At 46.5% G+C, this 24026-nt stretch overlaps 1 protein-coding gene across 4 annotated transcripts in view; it reads left to right on the top strand.

Annotated features, from left to right (window-relative positions):
- MAP3K13 (mitogen-activated protein kinase kinase kinase 13) overlaps positions 1-24026 on the top strand; it is a 152933-nt gene that overhangs the window by 15942 nt on the left and 112965 nt on the right. The window contains exon 1 of one of the 4 annotated variants that reach the window (XM_045030670.1): positions 10752-10775. The exons of 2 other annotated variants lie outside the window; for them this stretch is intronic. The gene's annotated coding sequence lies outside the window, so the exon portion shown is untranslated. Of the gene's footprint in view, positions 1-10751; positions 10776-22460; positions 22559-24026 lie in introns of those variants that run through there. One more of the 4 variants, XM_045030671.1, reaches the window with a different exon arrangement.

The raw sequence follows: 24026 nt of genomic DNA, 5'->3' as shown, positions 1-24026 counted from the left end.
AAGAGACTGTATCTTAGAGATATTATTCAGAAAGAATCTGCAAACATTAGATTTACCCTCTGGGCCGGCTCCAGGCACCAGCTTATCAAGCGGGTGCTTGGGGCGGCAACTCCGGAGCGGGGCGGCACTTTCAGGTATTCCGCGGCAATTCGTCGGAGGGTCCCTCACTCCTGCTTGGAGCGAAGGACCTCCTGCTGAATTGCCGCAGATCGCAATTGCGGCTTTTTTTTTTTTCCCCCTGCTTGGGACGGCAAAACCCCTGGAGCTGGCCCTGTTTACCCTGGATCTGCAGACCTAGAGAGACTTCCAAGTGAAAGATGATACCCAGGTTATGTGGGCCTGTGACAGGCAGGACAGTGGTGTTGTCCACAGTCCTCAAGAAAGGAGGTAGCAGGGAGGGCTTAGGGGGAAGATTGATCGTAGCTGATGGCTAATCATCCATGAGGAGATGTCAGAGAAACAGGCTGAGATTTTATTTTTTATGGGAGACAAGTCAGGAGTAGAGAGGTAGATCTGATGGTTGTTGAATTTGTGTTCTGTGAATGACATCCAGAGATAAGGTGTAGAGGGAGAAGAGAAGGTGATCAAGGACAGAACACTGTGGAACGCCCTCGGAAAGTTAGAGGGCAAGAGAAGGATCCTCTGAAGAACACGCTGAAGCAGCAATTAAAGAGGTATGAGGAAAACAAGGAGAGGACAGGTTAATGGAAACCAAGGGGAGGAGTGTGGTCAGTGAAGGTGGCTGTCAGGTCACAGAGGATGAGACTGGAGTATTGGATCTGAGCTTTGTCTATGAAGAGGTCATTAGAGATTTTGGCGAGAGCAATTTCAGTGGAGTGCAAAGGATGTTTGACGGATTGTACAAGCAGAACTCCAAACAGCGATGTAGACAACATATTCAATGAGCCTAGAGATAGGGTGGTAGTTGGAGAGGCAAGTGGGGTCCAGGGTGGTGGTTATTTTTTAAGATAGGAGACACTAAATCAGGGGTAGGCAACCTATGGCACGGGTGCCGACGGCAGCACACGAGCTGATTTTCAGTGGCACTCACACTGCCTGGGTCCTGGCCACCGGTCTGGGGGGCTCTGCATTTTAATTTAATTTTAAATGAAGCTTCTTAAACATTTTAAAAGCCTTATTTACTTTACATACAACAGTAGTTTAGTTATATATTATAGACTTATAGAAAGAGACCTTCTAAAAATGTTAACATGTATTACCGGCACGCGAAACCTTAAATTAGAGTGAATAAATGAAGATTCGGCACGCCACTTCTGATAGGTTGCCGATCCCTGCACTAAATCATGCTTGTATTATGAGGAGAGTGAGCAGTTAGGGAGAGGAGTGAGGGTATGAGAGTGGGTGTAACGGAGATTAGAAGATGGGATAGGGTCACTGCGGGAAATAGAGGAATTAGAAGAAGACAGCAGATGAGAAATTTCTGCATGTGTGACAAGGAAGTAAGAGGAGAAGGGGGAATCGTACGTGTGTTGAGGAAGGAAGATCGTGTGATATTTAGTCACTTTTCTCTTGAAAGAAATTGGCTAGAGCCTATGCAAAGAAAAAAGTGGAGGCAGGAGAGAGGGAGGATTTGAGGAGTGAATCAAAGATGGCTAAAAGGTGGCTGGGATTGAAGACATGGGATTCAATTAAGTTGGAGAAGAGGAGTTGTTAGCTAGGAAGATGGCAGAGCTGAAGGAGGAGTGAACAAAATTTATAATGGAGTAAGTCAGCCTGGAGATGAGATTTCCACCAGAGATGCTCCAGCAGTGTACCACCTTCTCCTGTCATTTTACCGCCTTCTTGATTTGTTGCTATAGCAATTTTGTGACTTTACCAGAATCCCTGGAAACCCCTAATCTATTCTTTTAGTTTAAACATGTTTTGTTTGTACTAGTTTCTTTGGCTACATCTTTCACTTATTTTATCAATAGTTTTATATAACAGGTCAACTGAACTTTTGTTACTTTCATCTGTTTTTAACAACTCTGTGTGATGGGCTGGACCCCTTGGGAAGCCACCTGATGTGCTGAGATACCACTGAGTCTACCTGTTCTGCCAGCATGGGCACCCTTTAACCTGTTCTGCCGAGCCAGGCTCTTAAAACCTTCTCTCTCTCTCTCCCACCCACCCACCCACCTGCATATCCGCTCTGGGAAGACTCATCTTAAGGGACTTGCTCCAGCACTCAGATGTCCACCTCCTTTGGAGTGCAGACCCAAAGATATATTATGAAATTTGCCCCTTCCTTCAGTGTGGAGAGAGGGGTGCACACTTCTTGCCCCCCCCAATTAGAAATTACAGAAATTGGGTTTAATAATAAACTAAACAAATTTTATTAACTATAAAAGGCAGGCTTTAAGTGGTAAAAGGGGTAACAAACAGAACAAAGCAGATTACTAAAATTAAATCAAGCATGCAAACTAAGCTAGTTTCACTAAAGAAATTGGTTACAAATAATATTTCTCACTGTAGATATTGTTGCAGGCAGGTTGCAAAGTTTCTGTGGTTCAGAGTTCCAGTTATATTCCTTTTCAGACTAGACCCATGTTTCAGTCTGGATTCCCTGCTTGCTTTCCCTTCAGGTGGCTTTTGCAATCTTTCTTCTTGGGCAGACAGGCCATGGAGAGGAGGAGTCCTGCTTGCCTTCCTCCCCACCCTTAAATAGGATTTACATAAGGTGGGACTCCTTTGTTTCCCAGACTTGACCCTCCCCCTTCCCTTACAGTGGAAAGTTACAAGAAGTCCCAGGTAATGTTCTAGTATCAGGTGACAAGACTACCTGACGCTGTAGTATCAGTGTCCATGAGTCAGTGGCAGTATGGAGTGTCCACAGGAAGGCCAAGTCCATTTCACAGTCCATTGTCCTCACTGATGGGTCATCCGCCCTGTCTGGCTTTTCCATTGTTATACCTAAATCATAGTATATCAGGGTTGGAAGGGACCTCAGGAGGTCATCTAGTCCAACCCCCTGCTCAGTTTTCAAAGCAGGACCAACCCCAACTAAATCATCCCAGCCAGAGCTTTGTCAAGCCTGATCTTAAAAACCTCTAAGGAAGGAGATTCCACCATCTCCCTAGGTAACCCATTCCAGTGCTTCACCACCCTCCTAGTGAAAATATCCAGCCTAAACCTCCCCCACTGCAACTTGAGACCATTACTTCTTGTCCTGTCATCTGCAACCACTGAGAACAGTCTAGATCGATCCTCTTTGGAACCCCTTTCAGGTAGTTGAAAGCAGCTATCAAATCCCCCCTCATTCTTTTCTTCTCCAGACTAAACAATCCTAGTTCCCTCAGCCTCTTCTCATAAGTCATGTGCTCCAGTGCCCTAATCATTTTTGTTGCCCTCCGCTGGACTCTTCCCAGTTTTTCCACATCCTTCTTGTAGTGTGGGGCCCAAAACTGGACACAGTACTCCAGATGAGGCCTCACCAATGTCGAATAGAGGGGAATGATCATGTCCCTCGATCTGCTGGCAATGCCCCTACTTATATAGCCCAAAATGCCGTTAGTCGTCTTGGCAACAAGGGCACACTGCTGACTCATATCCAGCTTCTCGTCCACTGTAACCCCTAGGTCCTTTTCTGCAGAACTGCTGCCTAGCCATTCGGTCCCTAGTCTGTAGCAGTGCATGGGATTCTTCCATCCTAAGTGCAGGACTCTGCACTTGTCCTTGTTGAACCTCACAGATTTCTTTATTGCCCAATCCTCTAATTTGTCTAGGTCCCTCTGTATCCTATCCCTACCCTCCAGCGTATCTACCACTTCTTCCAGTTTACTGTCATCTGCAAACTTGCTGAGGGTGCAGTCCACGCCATCCTCCAGATCATTAATGAAGATATTGAACAAAACAGGCCCCAGGACCGACCCTTGGGGCACTCCGCTTGATACGGGCTGCCAACTAGACATGGAGCCATTGATCACTACCGATTGAGCCTGACGATCTAGCCAGCTTTCTATCTACCTTATAGTCCATTCATCCAGCCCATACTTCTTTAACTTGCCAGCAATACTGTGGGAGACCGTATCAAAAGCTTTGCTAAAGTCAAGGAATAACACGTCCACTGCTTTCCTCATCCACAGAGCCAGTTATCTCATCATAGAAGGCAGTTAGGTTAGTCAGGCATGACTTGCCCTTGGTGGATCCATGCTGACTTTTCCTGATCACTTTCCTCTCCTCTAAGTGCTTCAGAATTGATTCTTTGAGGACCTGCTTCATGATTTTTCCAGGGACTGAGGTGAGGCTGACTGTCCTGTAGTTCCCCGGATCCTCCTCCTCCCTGAAGTATTAGCAGTGGGCGTCACCCAAAGTAGCATAGTTGAAATACAGATACATAGTCAATATTCCTGTCTTCAGATAGAGAAATGATACAGGCATACAAATTGGATAATCACATTCAGTAAATCATAACCTTTCTAATGATATCTTGCATAGAGTATATCTGTTATGTCATATTCATCTCATAAGCATATTTTCATAAAAGATATGGAATGACATGTCACACTTGGGTCACAGGCCTTTGCACACCAGCAGCCTTTGAATGCTGTTTCATTTCCCATCTCATTTCTATATACATTCTCCTCCTGTGGTACTCCGTGGGCATTTCCCTTCCTTGTGTGTGCCTTCCATGCTGCTCTTGATCAGCAAGTGGCTTGCAGCACTCACCCTTCTCCTTGCTCATCCTCCAGGCCTCCACTCACCTCCTCTTCTCTTTCCAATCCTAGAGTGATCTTATTCTTCAGTGTCTTTCTAAGCCGGTTGAGCCTATATTTGAGGCACCATCTTTTGAACTCTGTTTGCTGGTATACAGCCTTCATCCTACTGTTTTGTCTGGTGTGCTGTAGCAGCATTTTAAAAGGAAATGAACAGTTAACAAGTATATTAAAAGCTAATATACTTCTTGTGTTTTAAATATGTCATTTAAGAAAATAAGGATGCCTTATGCAGCAGTATGTTTTTTCCTAAGTTCTTTTAGTTTTGCCCATGTTCTTTCATATCGTCTCATCCCATCAGCTGAAGAGCTTCAAGGCGGGAACACACGGTGTAATGATAAATCTATTTATCCTGCTATGGATCTTCTATGTTGAACAATTTTTAACTCATGGTGACAGACCTTCCTTGCTGGGTATATCTGAACCAATAGCTTCTTTTCCAGTCTTTCTGCCTCCACAGAATAGAGCAGATGTTTCCTCCTCTGTACTTTGACAGAACTCCTGCAAGGAATCCTTTCTTAGTGAAATGAATTTCCCCTTGATTTTTTTTTTATGGCAATTTTCCCTCTCTCCTGGGGTGATTATGGAGAAACTAAACTGAGTGGCCTGGTGAGGGGCTTTTATGTAGCCATATCTGCAAGTAATGCTTTCTATTAGGTAGGAAACTCTGTCTCATCCTGATGGATGATTACCTGACCTCAGATATTCATGCCTTTGTCACCTCCCATCTTGACTACAGCAGTGTGATATACCCAAGCATGAAGACTTCAGCTTTTAGGAAACTCCAGCTAGTACAGAATGCTGCAGCACATCTCCTCGGCTACGTGGGTTACTATGAGAACATCAAATCCATCCCACTCCCTGTAGAATAGAGTCAAGTTTAAGGCCTTGGTCCTTATTTTCAAGACATTCAGTGGCCCGAAGCCAGGATATTAAAAGGGGCTTAAAGCTCTGGGGTAAAGACTGTGGTTGATATTTCTGCTCCTCAGGTGCAATGGCACATTGTGTTCCTCTGTGCAGCAGAAAGCTTTTTCAGGGTCTGGTTCCCAACTGTGGAACAAATTCTTTCAGGAAGTAAGAACCATCCCAAACCTCCCTGCTTTTCACTCCAAGTGCAAGGTGCACTTCCTTGAGCTGCCTTCCATAATATAAACACAGAGCAGTGTTGACATCCCCCAATAAACAAAAAAGTGTGTGTGTGTGTGAGGGAGGGGTGCATGGCAGACTGTGGATTGGGAAGAACATTTGTGCCCTTGAATGAAGTTATATCAGCCCTTTTAAAAATCACTAACATACAAACTAGATAATTCTTCCTCTATGCCCTGAGCCTGCAAATCAGCCCTTGTCAGTACATTTTAAAAAAACAACCCCCACCCTTATCCCCAGCATACCAGGTGGAGAGAGTCCCTCCTCCTCCTGCTGAACCAGCATGGCCGCCATCTGTGCTGCCATGTCTTGGTATTAGGGCTCCATAAACAGATCCTGAGGTTCCAGCAAGGCCTCGTGAATCTTCTCCATCCCCACAAAAAACAAAACAAAAAACAATGACACTAGCTAAGTGATAGGTCTCAAAATATAATTGTAAATGGGGAAACATCATTGAGCGGGTGTGTTTCTTGTGGGGTCCTGCAGGAATTAGTCCTTGGTCTAACGCTAATTAACATTTTTATTAATGAACTAGAAGAAAACATAAAAATCATTGCTGATAAAGTTTGCAGATGACACACAAATTGGGGGAGTGGTAAATAAAGAAAAGGATAGGTCACTGATTACAGAGCAATTGCTTGGTAAACTGGGTGCAAGCGAACAATATATACATCTAGGAACAAAAGAATGTAGGCCATTCTTCCAGGATGGGCAACTCTATCCTGGGAATCAATGATTCTGAAAAAGATTTAGGGTCATGGTGAACAGGAGTGCCTCGTTCAATGCTGTGGCAAAAGTGCTAATGCAATCCTGGGATGCATAAACAGAGAAATCTTGAGTAGGAGTAGAGCGGTTAATTTGCCTTTGTATTTGGCACTGGAGTGACTGCTGCTGGAATCCTGTGTCCAGTTCTGGTGTCCACAAGTCAAGAAGGATATTGATAAATTGTAGAGGGTTCAGAGAAGACTCACAAGAATGAAGAAAGGATTAGAAAACATTCTTTATAGCGAACCAGGGATCACCCAATTAAATTTAATAGGCAGCAGGTTTAAAACAAACAAAAGGAAGTACTTCTTCACGCAACGTACAGTTAAACTATGGGACTTGTTGCCAGAGGATGTTGTGAAGGCCAAAAGTATATCTGAGTTTAAAAAAGAATTAGGTAAGTTCATGGAGGATATGTCCATTAATGGCTATCAGCTAAGATGGTCAAGGATGCAACTGCCTGCTCTGGGTGTCTCAAAGCCTCTGACTGCCAGATGCTGGGACTGGACGACAGTGGATGGATCTCTTGGTAATTGCCCTGTTTGTTCATTCTCTCTGAAGCATCTGGTCTTGGCCGGTGTCGGAAGACAGGATACTGGGCTACTGGTCTGGCCAGTCTTATATTCTTATGTTCTTAAAATGGGAAATGACTGACTAGGAAGGAGTACTGCAGAAAAGGATCTGGGGGTTATAGTGGATCACAAACTAAATAAGAGTCCACGATATAGTACTGTTGCAAACAAATGAACATCAACCCGGTGATAGTCTAAAGTCAACAGAATGCTTCACCAAGAGGATGTGCCTTAGTTCACATCCTAATGATCAACAAAGTCAAAGTTGGGTGGACTGCTGGAGACGGTAGGTTCTGCAGATACAATCCCTGAGAACCCAAGTGTCCCTATCCAGGTATTTTCAGCAGACCCTTTCTATTCATCAATCTTATCTGGATAAAAAATACTTTTACATCAGTTAGGCACCCTAAAATGTAGTCAATAATGAACTCTGCTTAAGGAGCTAGTCCAGCACGCACTGAAATCAGTGGAAGGACTCTCATTAATTTCAGTGAGAGTTGTATCAGGCACTAAATGCATACCTTTAAAAAAAAAAAAAAAAAAGAGGCCGGCATGGAACTCTGTTGTAAGACTGGTGGTGACACAGTTACACTGCCATGCTGGGTCAGAGTTCAGGATTTCATCTTAGTACCTGGGTTGGCAGAAGCTGCAGCAAACACAACAAGCTCCTCCCTTGGAAGGAAGCATTTCATGTTGCTTCCTCCTAATGGTAGCTAAAGCCATCTTCAAGGGTGGGGCTCATTGCCTTTGAAGAGAGCTGCATATTGCCTTTCTCAGAAGGACTCTGACTGCAGAATAGGGTCTTGGAATGTGGGGAAAAGTGGGGGGATCCTGGAAACTCATAAGGACCCACCCTAAGGGGAAGAAAGAATTCTGGGATTCACAGGCGTGCTCTATATTTTCTTTGCATCTCTCCCTCTGCAAATGTGTTGAACTCGACCTTTGAGAAGTTACTGATAAGCTGTTATCAGCCAGGAGTTAAAATAACAAACCCTCCCACCTTGCTCAGTTAGATAGAAACTCCCCAGGCCAAATTAATGCGTACAAATGTTATACCAATCCAGGCACGACAGCCTGGCTGAGGACAAAGTTTACTCTGTGAAGAAATCAACCGCAGCTGGTAGTTTCACACTGTTTATGCAGCCTGTCCCTGTATTGTAAGTATTTCTTTTTACATAGAATATTTTGTTTGGAACTGGGTGTGGTATTGTGAATATGAAATTACATTCATAGTCTTGGTAGAAAGAATCATTAAGGGATCTAAAACTGAACACAGGAGAAATCATAGCCCTGTTTGAAGTCATTGGCAGCAACCCCATTGACTTCAGTAGGGCCAGGATTTCACCAAAGATTATTTGTCTCATGTGACTCTCTTGATTTCCCATTCCTTTAAGTCATGTTTTCAGGGGACAGTATTTTAACCCAGACCGTAATAACAGTTCTGAAGATATTTTATTAGGACAAGAAATGCTAGAGTGAAAGAATTTCTTTTAATTCCAAAAGGGAATTAAAAAAAAATGCAGTCAGTCAGCAAGTGTGTTGCATTGGCCTCTATAGAATGCTGTGGTTTTTGTTTTTTTTTGTTCCAGTCTGTAGAGCTTGGAATTAACCCAAATGTTAGTTCATGACATTGTTTACTGTATACTCGCATTGTAAACAAATTTATATTTATTAAATATCTTAATAAAGTATATGCATTTGTTCATAACTCAATCCTGTGTGTGTGTGTGTGAGTACCCTTAACTCCCACTAGCTTGAATGGGCATTGGAGATTCTCAGCACCTTGCTGGAATGAGGCCTAAAAGAGGCATGTGTAAAGTAAAGGGTAAACCATAAAACAGAAGCATTGGTAGACTAGGGAGCAGGTTTAACTGACATGCCGGTACAAGTGATGAAGACCCTGATATCTGCTCTGCTGTAGGATGCCTGTGGTTCTTAATCAAGAGTCAGACCAGTTCTGGACTGAATGTTTAAAATCTGTTCTAGAAAAACATTGATTTTTATGTAAAAAAATTCTAATGGCATGTTGCCACTTTCCGGCATTTATATCCTCCATTGTTTACATTCTACTGCTCTTAATTTTCTATATGCCTGGGCTGTCTTTTAACTGTATTTAGAACTATACTGAAATTATCCATAATTTGTTCCTTATTATTATAATGCTTTTATTTAATTTAACATTAGTCTTGCTTTTGTATTTTTGTTTCATCTCTGTGGATTTACATTTTGTGGAGCAGGAAAATAAAGCTTGATTTATATACTCCATTTTCCCTCTTGAGACATTTAAGGGTGTGGTGTACTGTAATCACCTGTTCTTTCCGTTGATTAACAACTTTTCTTTTTCATTCAGATTCTTGACATTATTAGATAAATATCAATGTAGCTTTTTATATTTAAAATAATTTGTTACAGACCTTTCTAAAATTCCACGTAATCCAAATGAGCCCACTAAAATATAGTAGTATACATTCTGAGTATTTTACTCTAATTTTCATTTTCAAGAAACTCCATTTGCAAACTCCTCATTGCAGTTGATACAGTAACCCAAATTATAGTGAGATCATCTCATAACTTTTTATAATTCTTAATAAGTACAATTCCTTCCAGCTAGAGTAGGCACACTACTGTAGGAAGTGTAATCAGGTTTATTTCAGGCCCTGTGTACACTGGCAAGTTTGTGCACAGTAGGGCAGCTTTGAGCGCTGTAAATCCCGAGGTGTGTACACTGCCAAGCCACTTAGTGTGCAGTAACTGCACAGATGCAGCGCTCTTAAAAAAAACCACCCGGATGAGAGGCGTAGAGCTTTCTGCACCGGGGCTACAGCGCTGTGGTGCCAGTGTAGATACCGTGGTGACCACAGCATTGCGATTGGGCTCCGGGAGGTATCCCACAATGCCTGTTCTCACCTCTCTGGCCATCGGTTTGAACTCTTCTGCCCTGCTCTCAGGTGACCAACTGTCAGCCCCACCCGTACATTCCTTTGCAAATTTGAAAGTCCTCTTCCTGTTTGCTCGGTGATGCGTGCAGTGGTCTCAACACATCTTTCCAGGGGGCCATGCCTGCTCCACGCACCAGGTGATCCCCCACTTGGAGCAATGCCAAGCTGCTGGACCTCATGGGCATTTGGGGAGAGGAGGCAGAGCAGTCACAGCTGCGCTCCAGCAGTTGGAATGATGATACCTTCAGACAGATTTCCAGATGCATGATAGAAAGGGACCATGACCGGGACACATTGCAGTGGAGGGTCAAAGTGAAGGAGCTGCAGAACGCCTACCACAAAGCACGGGAAGCAAACCGCCACTCCGGTGCTGCACCCACAAGCTGCCGGTTCTACAAAGAGCTGGACACAATATTCGGTGGTGACCCCATCTCCACTGTGAAGGACCCTGTTGGCTTGCGTGCCAGTCAAGAGTGGACCAAGCCAGGAGGAGGCAATCTTGGATGAAGAGGGGGAGCGGGACCCTGAGGCAGAGGATGACTCAGAGGCCAGAGATGCATGCAGTCAGCTCTTTTCTACCTTGGAGAAGTCTAGCCAGTCAGAGCTTGGCAAAGCGCAAACAGGAGAGGAGACCCCTAGTAAGTGGATGTGATTTTGGAAATTGCTGAAGCGAGTTTTTGGGGGCAGGAGGGTTGCAGAAAGCAGGCTTGTCTCCCACCTCATGCCTAGCCTGAGCAGCGGAACAGGCTGTTGATACACTCCTTCACTTCATGGGAATCTCCCTCAGAGATCTCCAGGAAACTCTCGTGGAGATACTGGGCAATCCGCTGCTGCAGGTTCCTCAACAGAGCTGCTTTGTTTCTTGCCCCATTAACTGTAACTTTCCCGCGCCACAACGGGTGGTGGAACCATTGCTGCACACAGGCAAGCCGCATCAGGGCTGCCCAGAGGGAGGGGCAAGTGGGGCAATTTGCCCCAGGCCCTGCAGGAGCCCCCACGAGAATATAGTAGTCTATAGTATTGCAACTTTTTTTTATGGAAGGGGCCCCCGAAATTGCTTTGCCCCAGGCCCCCTGAATCCTCTGGGTGGCCCTGAGCCGCATAGGTGCCAGGGCGGAAGCCACAGGCTTGGGGAAGACCATCCCTTGATTCCCTGCTCACCCTCAGCAGCGAGATGTCTTCCATAATGATCACCTCCTGTGGAAAGTGTGAGGACAAGAATGATTATCAGGCCCCACCTACTGTGCTGGCTCTCCCCAAGTGCCCAAGAGCCTCGTGCCCAGTGTGCAGCAGGGTCCGGGAACAGTGATTTACCCTGCCCCTGCGGCTACTCACCATTTTGGGGGTCTTGTGGCTCGTGTGTGCTTGCCTGAGGTCAGCCAGTTAGTGACAGGTGTGTGAGTACTGGCTGTGTTTTAAAGCACTGAAACAGTGTTGTCTGTGTTGCAAACAATACTGCTTCTGTAAAATGTTGCATCTAAACTTCACAGAGATGACCTTGGGAGCCCAGTCTCCCTCTTTGTTTTCAATGGCAGAATGGCTGCGCAGAATTAGAAAGTTCCAAGAAGAGCTAAGGAGGACTTTATGCGTCAGGTTATGATGCACTCCGCCACCGAGAAAAAGAATGAAAGGAGTGGTGGAACCGCGAGAAGAGGGACCAAAAGGAGCATGTGGCACACCAGAAAGAAGCCACGGAGTGGCTCTTAACAGTTATGGTGCGCCAAGCGGACACACTCCAGGCGATACTAGTTCTTCAAACCGAGTAGCTCTGCGCCCACCCTCCCCTGCAGCCTCTGTCGCAAATCTCTTTCCTATGCACTTTTCCCGCCCCCCACCCCCACAACACACACCACCAGCACATTGTTATCAACCTCCTGGCTCCACACTCTACCCACAGCATTCCACTCCTCCCTCCTCACAGTCCAGCAATGTGGAGTCCAACTACCCACTGCACTCAACACCCATCCCTCTGCCGTTTGGCCCTGCTGAAGTACAGCACCCATTGCTTTGTACTCCAAAGGAGAAGGTTGGTTGTGATCCCTGGACATACATAAATCTGTTGCCATCCAGGGACCCCTCCTCCTCTTGAGACCTTCCCTTCTGTCATCACCCTCCCTGCTGATGATTTTTTTCATTTGACTCTCTCCTCTGGTTGTTTGCTTTCAAACAAACACAATTCTTTTATTGAAAGACATCTTTATTCTATCAAGTGAAAGCAAAAAAGAGCACTGCAAAGCAACATACAATTATGTAAACGTCCCTTCTTGGATCATGTGCACCAATTACCTCCTAGCATTACAAACACTGCAATCCCGAGCATAGCAACAAATATTAGTGGCTTTCAGCTTCAAATTGCTGCCTCAAAGCATCCCTGATCCTTATGACCCTGTGCTGAGCCCATCTAATAGCCCTGGTCTCTGGCTGTTCAAACTCAGCCTCCAGGTGCTGAACCTCTGCGATCCAGCCTTGAGTGAAGCTTTCACCCTTCCCTTCACAAATATTATGGAGCGTACAGCACGTGGCTATAAGCATAGGAATATTGTCATCGGCCATGTCCAGCTTCCCATACAGGCATCGCCAGCAGGCTTTTAAACAGCCAAATGCACACACCACAGTCATTATGCACTTGCTCAGCCTGTTGTAGAACTGCTCCTTGCTGCTGTCAAGTTGCCACATGTATGGCTTCATAAGCCATGGCATTAAGGGGTAGGCGGGGTCTCTCAGGATCACAATGGGCATTTCAACTTCCCCTACGGTGATCTTCTGGTCAGGGAAGAAAGTCCCTGCTTGGAGCTTCTTGAACAGGCCAGTGTTCCGAAAGATGCGTGCATCATGCACCTTTCCGGACCAGCCTGCATTAATGTCTGTGTAATGCCCATGGTCATTCACAAGCGCCTGGAGAACCATTGAGAAATACCCCTTGCGATTAATTACTCGGTGGCTAGGTGGTCTGGTGCCAGAATTGGAATGTGCATGCCATCGATTGCCCCTCTGCAGTTAGGGAAGCCCATTTGTGCAAAGCCATCCACAATGTTACACATGTTGCCCAGAGTCACGGTCTTTTGGAGCAGGATGCGATTAATGGCCCTGCACACTTCCATCAACGTGACTCCAACGGTTGACTTTCCCACTCTGAACTGATTAGCGACCGATCGGTAGCAGTCTGGAGTAGCCAGCTTCCACAGTGCAATCGACACATGCTTCTTCAACGGCAGGGCAACTCTCATTCTCGTGTCCTTGTGCCGCAGAGCTGGGGCAAGCTTATCACACAGTCCCATGAATGAGCCTTTCCTCATCCGAAATTTCTGCAGCCACTGCTTGCATCCCAGACATGCATCATGATGTAATCCCATCACTCAGCGCTTGTTTCCCGATTGCAAAAGCGGCATTCCACTGTGGTCAGCACCTCCGTGAATGCCAGAAGCAATCTCGTGTCGTAGCTAGTATGCGTGGCGAGATCAATGTCGCACTCCTCTTGCCTTTGTAGTTTAAGGAATAACTCCATTGCCACTCATGACGTGTTGGTCAGTGTGAGCAGCATACTGGTCAACAGCGCGGGATCCATTCCTGCCGCCCAAAAGAGGCAGGGTAGGGTGCGCAGTACACAAACCGTTGAAAGATGGCACCAAATGTGGATGGAAGCACAGGGATTGCTGGGATGCAAAACAATGCATCACGGGGCATTGGGACAGGATCCAGGATGCCCCGCAACCCCTTCCGCCTTCCCACAAGTCTTATTGGCAAAAGAGAAAGAGATGCTCTGTGGGAGAGCTGCTCAGAGTGCACTGCTCCAATTAGCGCCACAAGTGTGAACACACTATTGTGCAGGAAGCGGTCAGTGTGAACACATAACAGCAGTTTTCCTTTGGTGCTCTCTGAAAGGCGCTGTAACTTGGCAAGTTTCGACATACCCTCAGTAATGCTGCTTCTGTCTTTCTACAATTTTTTTAAAATTACCGATAGTATGAGACAAAGCCCATAATGACCTCTGTGGTTGATAATCTCCGTTGAGTGGCGAATTGTCCACATTTTCAAGGAGCTCATATACTATTGTCTCGTTAACTTGTGTCTCATCTGCTTGTTGTATCCACTCTTTGTCACTCGTTTTATACTTGGGTGTGAATTAAAACTGATATAGTTATTTTGGTGCAAGTCTGTGTGTGATCACTCAATCTAAGTCAGTTTATTGCTGACTGCAGCCAATTTTACTCCAAAATAGGAGTATTCATAAACAGACTTGCACCAAAATAATTACATTTTAATCATACCTTTTGTTATGTCAGGCATGTGTGGGACCATGAATCTTTTGGATCTAGACTGTTCTCGGTGGTGGCAGATGACAGAACAAGGAGTAATGGTCTCAAGTTGCAGTGGGCGAGGTTTAGGTTGGATATTAGGAACAACTTTTTCACTAGGAGGGTGGTGAAGCACTGGAATGGGTTACCTAGGGAGGTGGTGGAATCTGCCTCTTAGCGTTGGTTGGGCAACTCCCACCTTTTCATGTTCTCTGTATGTGTATATATATCTCCTTACTATATGTTCCATTCTATGCATCCGATGAAGTGGGCTGTAGCCCAAGAAAGCTTATGCTCAAATAAATGTGTTAGTCTCTAAGGTGCCACAAGTATTTCCTTAGAGGTTTTTAAGGTCAAGCTTGACAAAGCCCTGGCTGGGATGATTTAGTTGGGGATTGGTCCTGCTTTGAGCAGGGGGTTGGACTAGATGACTTCCTGAGGTCCCTTCCAATCGTGATATTTCTTGTAAATAGTTGTCTGTAGGGCTCCATTGTTGAAGCTGATTGTGGTGTCCAGGAAGTTTACTACTAGTGTGGGAGTGTTCTAAAGAGGGTTTAGTGGATATCTGGTGATTGTTGAAGTTGTGGTGGAAATCTATGAGGGAGTTTAAATCCTGTGTCCAGAGGATGAAAACATCATTGAAATATCTCAGGCATATCATTGATTTGTGGTGCATTTGTCCAGAAATTCTTTAGAGTGGCCCATGAAGAAGTTGGCATATTGGGGAGCCATCCTGGTACCCAGGGCTGTTCCCATGGTTTGGACAAAGTGTTCGTCACTGAATGTAAAATTATAATGGGTGAGGATGCAGTGGATGAGTTTGATGTGTTTGGGTTGGATTTCTGAGTGTTGTCCATTATCTTGTAAATATTTGAGACTCCACTGCTATGATGATCAACACACCTTTCAATATCTATGGGTCCTTGTAGTGGGGTGGTCACCCCGCTCCGGTTTGGAAGGGATTAAAAGCAGCCCTGTGGAGCCAATCACGAGCGGGTTTGAGGCAGCCAATAGAAGGGCTCCTGGGGAAAAGGAAGTGAGTCTTGCTCCAGCAGTGGAGCAAGAAGGACCTAGCTGCCTGGTAGAGACAGGGGTACCTTGGACAGAGCAGTACTGGGAAAGGGCAGGCTGAGCTGGGGAGCTCTGGCCTAACGACCTTCCAGGCTGAGGCCTTGCAGTAAAGGCCTGAGGAGGTACTAGGGCTGCAGGGAGGCAGCCAGGCCAAGAAAAGGTAGCAGATCAAACCCCCTTACCAGTGATGAGTGGCCATTTCAGACTGCAGTTTGCCCCTGAGAGAAGGGGCTAGATGATGACTGGCAGTAGCCACTGAGGGAAGGTGGGTATAGGGGGGTTGGGGTTCCCCTGGGAGGGGCTACCCAGAGTGTGGGGGCACTGCTTTGGGGCAGCACCCCTATGTAAGGGGCACCAGGGTCCGGGAGGGACATGGGGCCAGAGGTGGTGGAGACAACAGGGCAGGTAACTGAGGGTAATAAACCAGCCGGAGGAGGGCATTGCTGAGCTGGATGAGCTAATTCCCAGACTGACCAGCAGGAGGTGCTGTGCCGGTGAGTGGTTACTCTGCGACAGTCCTACACATGCCTATCACAACGAGTGGTATACCTCATCCAGTGCACTGAATGGCCCAATAACAAATGTGTGGGTGAAACTAGACAATCACTATTCTCTTGAATGAACTCACACAGAAAAATGATAAACAACAAAACACCTCATCACCTGTGGTTGAATGCTTTTCACAGAGCAATCACGCTAAATCTGAACTCTGTCCTTAAGCTGAAAGGAAACCTGAACCAAATCTTAAAAAGACAAGCCAGGGAGCTTAAATTCATAACATTGCTAGATACTTAAAATCATGGACTGAACAGAGACACTGGATTTGTGGTTTATTATAACAATCTATAACCCACTTAACACCTCTCCAGGCATGGGGGATGAAGTTAACGGTCCACTTCACCTTGAATGGTCCCTTGAAATATGTGCTAACTATTGATGCTAAATAAGCTGTTCCACCTTTGTTTAGCTGTGACACTCTGAATACATTTCCCAGACCTAAAGAAGAAGCTCTTTGTAGCTCAAAAGCTTCTCTTTCAGGCCTGGTCTACACTACACGTTTAAACCGGTTTTAGGAGCGTTAAACCAATTTAACGCCACACCCATCCACACTAAGAGGCCCTTTATATCGATATAAAGGGCTCTTTAAACCGGTTTCTGTACTCCTCCCCTACGAGAGGAGTAGCACTAATATCGGTATTACCATATCGGATTAGGGTTAGGGTGGCCGCAAATCGACGGTATTGGCCTCCGGGCGGTATCCCACAGTGCACCACTGACCGCTCTGGACAGCAATCAGAACTCGGATGCAGTGGCCAGGTAGACAGGAAAAGCCTTGAGAACTTTTGAATATCATTTCCTGCTTGCCCAGCGTGGAGCTCTGATCTGCACGGGTGGCGATGCAGTCCCAAATCCAAAAAGAGCTCCAACATGGACTGTACGGATGTGATCGCTGTATGGGCAGACAAATCTGTTCTATCAGAGCTCCGTTACAGATGACGAAATTCCAAAGCATTTTAAAAAAATCTCCAGACAGAGGGCACAGCAGGGACTCAGCATACTGCTGCATGATAAGCGTAACGGAAAGCCAAAGAATCAAATGGACGCTCATGGAGGGAGGGAGGGGAGACTGAGGACTCAAGCTATCCTACAGTTCCTGCAGTCTCCCCTCCTCCTTGGTGGCTGATGGTACAATATGACTGATATCCATCGTCATCATCAGCTTTGTGGCAGATGGTATAGTACAGAAGGACTGGTATCCGTCCTCATCATCAGCCCATGAGTGCTACTACTTCCCAGTAGATGGTACAGAACAGCTGGTAACCGTCTTCATCATAGCAACAGGGGCTGAGCTCCATCAGCCCCCGCCCTTCATGTGTAAAGAAAAGATTCTGTTCTGCCTGGACTATCATAGCAGCGGGATGCTGGGCTCCTCTCGCCCACACTGCTTAATGTCCTGTCTGGACTATCATAGCAGCTGGAGGCTGCCTTCCCCTCATTTTATCTCACTAACAAGTCACTGTTTCTTATTCCTGCATTCTTTATTACTTCATCACACAAATGGGGGGACACTGCAACGGTAGCCCAGGAAGGCTGGGGGAGGAGGGAATCAACAGGTGGGGTTGTTGCAGGGGTACCCCCTGTGAATGGCATACAGCTCATCATTTCTGCGGGATCTGACATGGAGCGGCTGTGCTCTCTGGTTCTCTGATACACTGGTTCTCTAGTACACTTGCCCCATATTCTAGGCAGGACTGATTCTATTTTTAGATACCATAAAGGAGGGATTGACTCAGGGAGTCATTCCCATTTTTGTCTTTTGCGCCCCCGGCCGATCTCAGCCAGGGGCACCTATGACAGCAGCAGATGGTACAGCACAGAAGGACTGGTAATCGTCATCTCATTGCCAATTTACAATGGCATGGTTGATGGTACAGAACGGCTGATAACCATCTCTGCTATCATGCAAAAGCAAATGAATGCTGCTTTGTAGCGCTGCTGAATCGCCTCTGTCAGCGGCATCTAGTACACATACGGTGACAGTGACAAAAGGCAAAACAGGCTCCGTAGTTGCCATGCTAATGGCGTCTGCCAGGGCAATCCAGGGAAAAAGGGCGCAAAATGATTCTCTGCCGTTGCTTTCCCAGAGGAAGGAGTGACTGACGACATTTACCCAGAACCACCCGCGACAATGATTTTTGCCCCATCAGGCACTGGGATCTCAACCCAGAATTCCAAGGGGCGGGGGAGACTGCGGGAACTATGGGATAGCTACGGAATAGCTACCCACAGTGCAACGCTCCACAAATCAATGCTAGCTTCGGACCGTGGATGCACACCGCCAAATTAATGTGCTTAGTGTGGCCGCGTGCACTCGATTTTATACAATCTGTTTTACTAAACCGGTTTATGTAAAATCGGAATAATCCCGTAGTGTAGAGGTACCCTCACCAACAGAAGTTGGTCCAATAAAAGATATTACTCGCCTGCAGGGCCGGCTTTAGGCCTATTCCACCAATTCCCCCAAATCGGGCTCCGCGCCCAGTGAGAATCCCTTCTCTGGCTAGAGGCGCCTTTTTAATTTTTACTCACCTGGCGGCGCTCCGGGTCTTCAGCGGCACTTCGGTGGCGGGTCCTTCGCTCTCTCCAGGTCTTCAGCAGCACTTCAGGTCTTTGGTGGCACTGAAGGACCCATCCGCCGGAGCGAGTGAAGGACCTGCCGCCGAAGACTCAGAGCACTGCCCAGTGAGTACAAGCCCCACGTGTTTTTTTTAAATTTTTTTTTTAAAGTCATCCCTGCCAGGGCCCTGTCAAAACTGTTCAAATTGGGCCCCGCACTTCCTAAAGTCAGCCCTGCTCGCCTGCCTTGTGTCTCCAATATCCCAGGGACCAGCATGGCTACGACTACACTTTATACAATAGATGTAGAGAGACATGTTGTGATGTGCTGTCCATAAGCGTGCACAGCACATTTCATTAGGGTGTGCACCTAGGGAATTTTATTTATTTATTTTAAAGGCGAACATCATAAAGGTTGGGGTGCAGGAGGGAGTGCGGAGTGTGGGAGGGGGTGTGGTATGCAGGAAGGGGCTCAGGGCAAGGGATTGGGTCAGAGGAGCAATGCGGAGTGCAGGAGGGGGCTCAGGGCAGGGGGGTGGGGTGTGAGGCGCAGGCAGGGAGCTTAAGGCAGGGGGTTGGGGTACAGGAGGGGTATGGGTGCGACAGGGCTCGGAGTTGGAGTACATGGGGTGCAGGGTGCAGCAGGGGGCTCGGCAGGGGTTGGGGGTGCAGGAGGGGTGCAGGAGGGGGCTCAGTGCAGGGGATTGGGGTGTGAGGTGCAGGCAGGGGGCTCAGGGTAGGGGGTTGGAGTGTAGGAGGGGTGTGCGTTATGGCAGGGGGCTCAGGGAAGGGAGTTGGGGGACGGGGTGCAGGAGGAGGCTCAGGGCAGGGGGTTGGGGTGCGAGGTGCAGGCAGGGGGCTTAAGGCAGGGGGTTGGGGTGCAGGCGGGGTGCGGGGTGCAGGTAGGGGGCTCAGGGCAGGACGCAGGAGAGGGCTCAGGGCAGGGGGCTGGGGTGCAAGGTGCAGGCAGGGGGCTCAGGGCAGGGAGTTGGGGTGCAGCAGGGGGCTCAGGGCAGGGAGCTGGGGTGCAGGAGGGGTATGGGGTATAGGCAGGGGGCTTAGGGCAGGGAGTTGGGGGGCGGGGTACAGGAGGTGTTCGGGCTCCAGCTCGGCACCGCTTACCTGCAGCGGCACGATCCCTGCCTGCCCTGGCCCCACGCAGCGCCGCTCACCACGTCCCTGCGTGGCCCCTGGCGGGCGGGGGGGGAGGGGACAAAGAACTCTGCGTGCTGCCCTTGCCACGCCTCCAGGTACCTCCCCCAAAGCTCCCATTGGCCGTGGTTCCCTGTTCCCGGACAATGAGAGCTGTGAGGGGTGGTGCCTGGAGCAATGCATGGAGCCCTCTGCACCCCCCCCCCCCCCCAGGGACATGGTGCCATGCCGGCCACTTCTGAGAGTGGTGCGGGGCCTGCGGCACCACAGGGGGGCAAATCCCGCGGGCTGGATCTGGCCTGCGGGCATTAGGGTGTGCCTGGGCACACCCGGCACACCCTGTGCGCATGCCTATGGTGCTGTCATGAATGCAATGAAGGTCAATTCTTGAATGAGTGTGTTGAAGATAATATTGTTGAAAACTATTAGAGAAAGTATTAGTGTACATTAGTGCATTGCTGGCACAGGACTTGAAAATTGAGTGCCAGTTGAGGTCTTGAGGTGATGTAAATTTGGGGGCATTAGGTCAAGCTGTTCTGAGATGCAGTACTCTCCAAAATGACCTGGTTTTGTTTTGCTTTTAAATCGCTTTCTTATATTGCTTTTTTCTGTGTCAGGTATGAATTTTCTCTTAAAGTATGGTTTCCTTGCTGCTTATTGTTTGCTATGTCCTGAGGGGAGAGATTTAAACAACTTTAAGTGGACAAGGGAATTAAGAAATTGCTTTTCCTATTATCTATTGTTTTTAATTTGCCATTTTCATAATTAGTGAAGGTCAAAACATTTTAATGAATAAAATTATTTCAATTGTCTGCAAGTGAATGGAGACATTCATAGTTCACAATTATATGGTGAACAATTTCTTCAAATAAAACTTGATCTGTAGCTCGTTTATGAACAGTGCATTGTCTGTATTCAGTATTTATAATTTGAACTGTTTTATATAAACACACATCTCACATTGTGTTTCTGTTCCCAGTCTTGGAGGAATGCAACACTTAGAACCAGGATTCTAGTGTGAATGTTCACAATTAAAAAATCTGTGAATATTTTGCAATATTCATTTTAAAGCTGCCTGTTTCAGGAAACATTCCTGTCTGTGTATTAACTTTGTAGAACAGTCACAGAAGGCTAACACATGAGGGGGTGGGGAAATGGAAATTGCTCTGCAAATAAAGTGTTTAGTCAGAAGCAAATAGATTCCAGTCTCTCCCATGTCATAAGTAAAGGTGTCTGTTCCGATTTTATATTTTCTCTCTTGAAGTGATGTTACAAACCTCCAAATACCTTATGATTTGTTATATAGAGTCTGTTTATAGGACTTTAGATCTTTCTAACAAAGTCAATTTCAGTGTAAATCCAAGTATTCAGACTTGAAGTAGGGTTAGTACGATGTAATATTTTCACTTTCAAAATATGTAAACATACCTGTGATCTGATTCTGCAATGACTTGACATGCTGTGGGAGTAGTTTGACTTCAGTGGGGCTGTGCACAATGCCTAAAGTTACGCAGATCCCCATGTCTTTGCAGGATAAGGTCTAGAGGCACTTGTCTTTTAGAAAGAAAAGTCTCTGACTGTGGTAACAAAACTGTGCTAGAGTTACTGAGTCCCATCTTCTATATCTATTTCTAGTGCAGAGATTTTGGTACTTAAAGCTGTTCTGAAAGAAGGCTTTTTTTCCCCTTTTATAACATGATTTTTTTGTTTGTGTAAAAATAAAACTCTTTCCCCACACCTCTGAGTGTGGAGGGGGAGCTAAGGGTTGGAGGACCTTAATTATTAGTACTGGGTCTGCTCTGAAGAAGTCTTTGTCTGATGTGTGTTTGTAGCAGTAAGAACAACAGTCCATTTTGAGATGATTGTATCCAAAATTTATTATGTTCTGAAACTGACATGCCTTAACTGTATCAGCCTGATGAGCCATTGGCTTGGAGGAACCTTGACTTTTTTCTGGGAACTAGCACTATCTGTAGATAATGGGAACATGATAGTTTTCTACAAGTGTTTGAAAGGTGTAAACACGAAGGAAGGAGACTAATAGGGTTGTACACTGGGATATAACCAGGAATGATAGAATATAATTAAGAGAGAGAAAATTTAGTAATGAATGTATGGAAAAATGTAATTTCTAAAATCCATTTGAGGTGGCATATTCTTCCAAGGAAAGTGCTGCAAGCTCCATTACCTAGGACACTTATTCATCTATTCCAAGGCCAGAAGAGATCATTGTGAGTCTGAGCTCTGGTATAATGCAGACCATAGGACTCCTCCCTCCCCCCCCCCCCCCCAAAATCCTAGAGCATATCTTTTTGAAAAACATCCAATCTTGATTTAAAAATTGTTAGTGATGGAGAATCTACCATGACCCTTGGTAAATTGTGCCAGTGATTAATTACTTTCACCAGCAATAATTTTTATCTTCTTTCCAGCCTGATTTTATTTAGCTTCAACTTCCAGCCATTAGATCATGTTATACCTTTGCCTGCTAGATTGAAGAGCCCATTATTAAATATTTGTTCCCTCTGTAAGTACTTACAGACTGTAGTTAAGTCACCCCTTAACCTTTGCTTTGTTAAGCTATTAGTGCCATTGTACAAGGCACTGGTAAGACCTTGTTTGGAATACTGTGTACAATTCTGGTTACCAGTGTTCTAGAAGGATTAATTTAAACTGGAACTGGTGCAGAGAAGAGCTACTAGGATGATGAGGGGAATGAAGGGTTCATTTTATGTGAAGAGGCTGGATGAGCTTGTTTAATCTAGCAAAAAGAGGGCTGAGAGAAGGTATAATTGCTCTCTGTAAATATATCCAGGAGTAAATTCCAGGAACGGTGAAGAGCTTTTTAAGCTAAAGGACAATGTTGGCACAAGAAAAAAATGGATATAAACTGGTAATGAACAAAATCAGACTGGAAATCAGAAAAAGTTGTCTAACCATCAGATTTGTGCGGTTCTGGGACAGCCTCCCAATAGGAGTTATGTGGGCAAACAACTTAATTAGTTTTCAGAGAGCTAGACAAATTTATGAGTGGGATTGTATGATGGGATTGCTTGTGATGGTGGGGCCAGGGCTCAGAAGCAGTGTTCCCTTTAATTTTTCTCACATATGTGCAAAATGAATTTTGTTATGTGCACCAATATGAAGGTTGCGTGTGACACATCACCTCCATATTGATGCACATAACAAAATTAATGTGATGGGATGGGGCTGGGAGGTTTGGAGGTTGGGAGGGGGCTCAGGGCTGGGGTAGAGGGTTGGGATGTGTGGGGGGGTGAGGGCTCTGGCTGGGAGTGCGGGTTCTGGGGTGGGTCCGGGGATGAGTGGCTCAGGGCTGGGGCAGAGGGTTGCAGTGCGGGAGTTGGGGGTGAGGGCTCTGGCTGGTGGTGCAGACTTTGAGGTGGGGTTGGGGATGAGGGGTTTGGGGTGCAGACTGCCTTGGGGTTACGGTGGGGGGAAAGGACTCTCCCAGCGCTCTCTCCCTGTAGCAGCACCTGGGCTGGGGTGGGTTAGGCCCCTCTCCCCTGGCCCTGTCAGCTCCTAATCTACCTATAGTATAGTTGCCACAATTATCTGGGTATATCTCATGTAATCATTTGCCTGTCACTGCAGGAGCCACTGGCATTGGTGCACTGCAGTCCCTCTGCCTGTGTCACATAATAGTCTAGTAGTCTGTGGCTCGTAATACTTTGCTCTAATTTAGGTTGTTGGGTTTAATGTGTGGGTGCTAGTGGCCTGTGTTATACAGAGTAAATGATCTGGTGGTCTCTTCTGGCCTTAAACTTAGTGACTCAAAACCAGATATAATGAGCTTCTTGAGTCTATCATTATACGGATCAGAAAACATCTTTATTCATTCTTGTTGATGTTCTCTGAACCCTCTCCAGTTTATCAATACCCTTACTGAATTTTGGATACCAGAACTGGATGCAGTATTCTAGCACAGAGGTTTTCAAACTCTTTTTTTCTGGTGACCCAGTTGAAGAAAATTGTTGATGCCTGTGACTCAACGGAGCTGGGGATGAGGGGTTTGGGGTGTGGTGAAGGCTCAGGGCTGGGGCAGAGGGTTGGGGTGCTGTGGTGAGGGCTGCGGGGTGGGACTGGGAATGAGGGGTTCAGGGTTTAGGGGGGCTCTGGGCTGGGGCAGAGGGTTAGGGTGTGGGAGGGGGTCAGGGCTCTGGGCTGGGGGTGCAGGCTCTGGGGTGGGGCCGGGGATGAGGGGTTTTGGGTGCAGGAAGGGGCTCTGGGTTTGGA

This window comes from Mauremys mutica, chromosome 9 (genome assembly GCF_020497125.1).
Source record: "Mauremys mutica isolate MM-2020 ecotype Southern chromosome 9, ASM2049712v1, whole genome shotgun sequence".
In the NCBI taxonomy this organism is placed as follows: domain Eukaryota; kingdom Metazoa; phylum Chordata; order Testudines; family Geoemydidae; genus Mauremys; species Mauremys mutica.
Note: the sequence above shows the minus strand (reverse complement) of the source record. Positions and strands in the feature narration are given on the sequence as shown.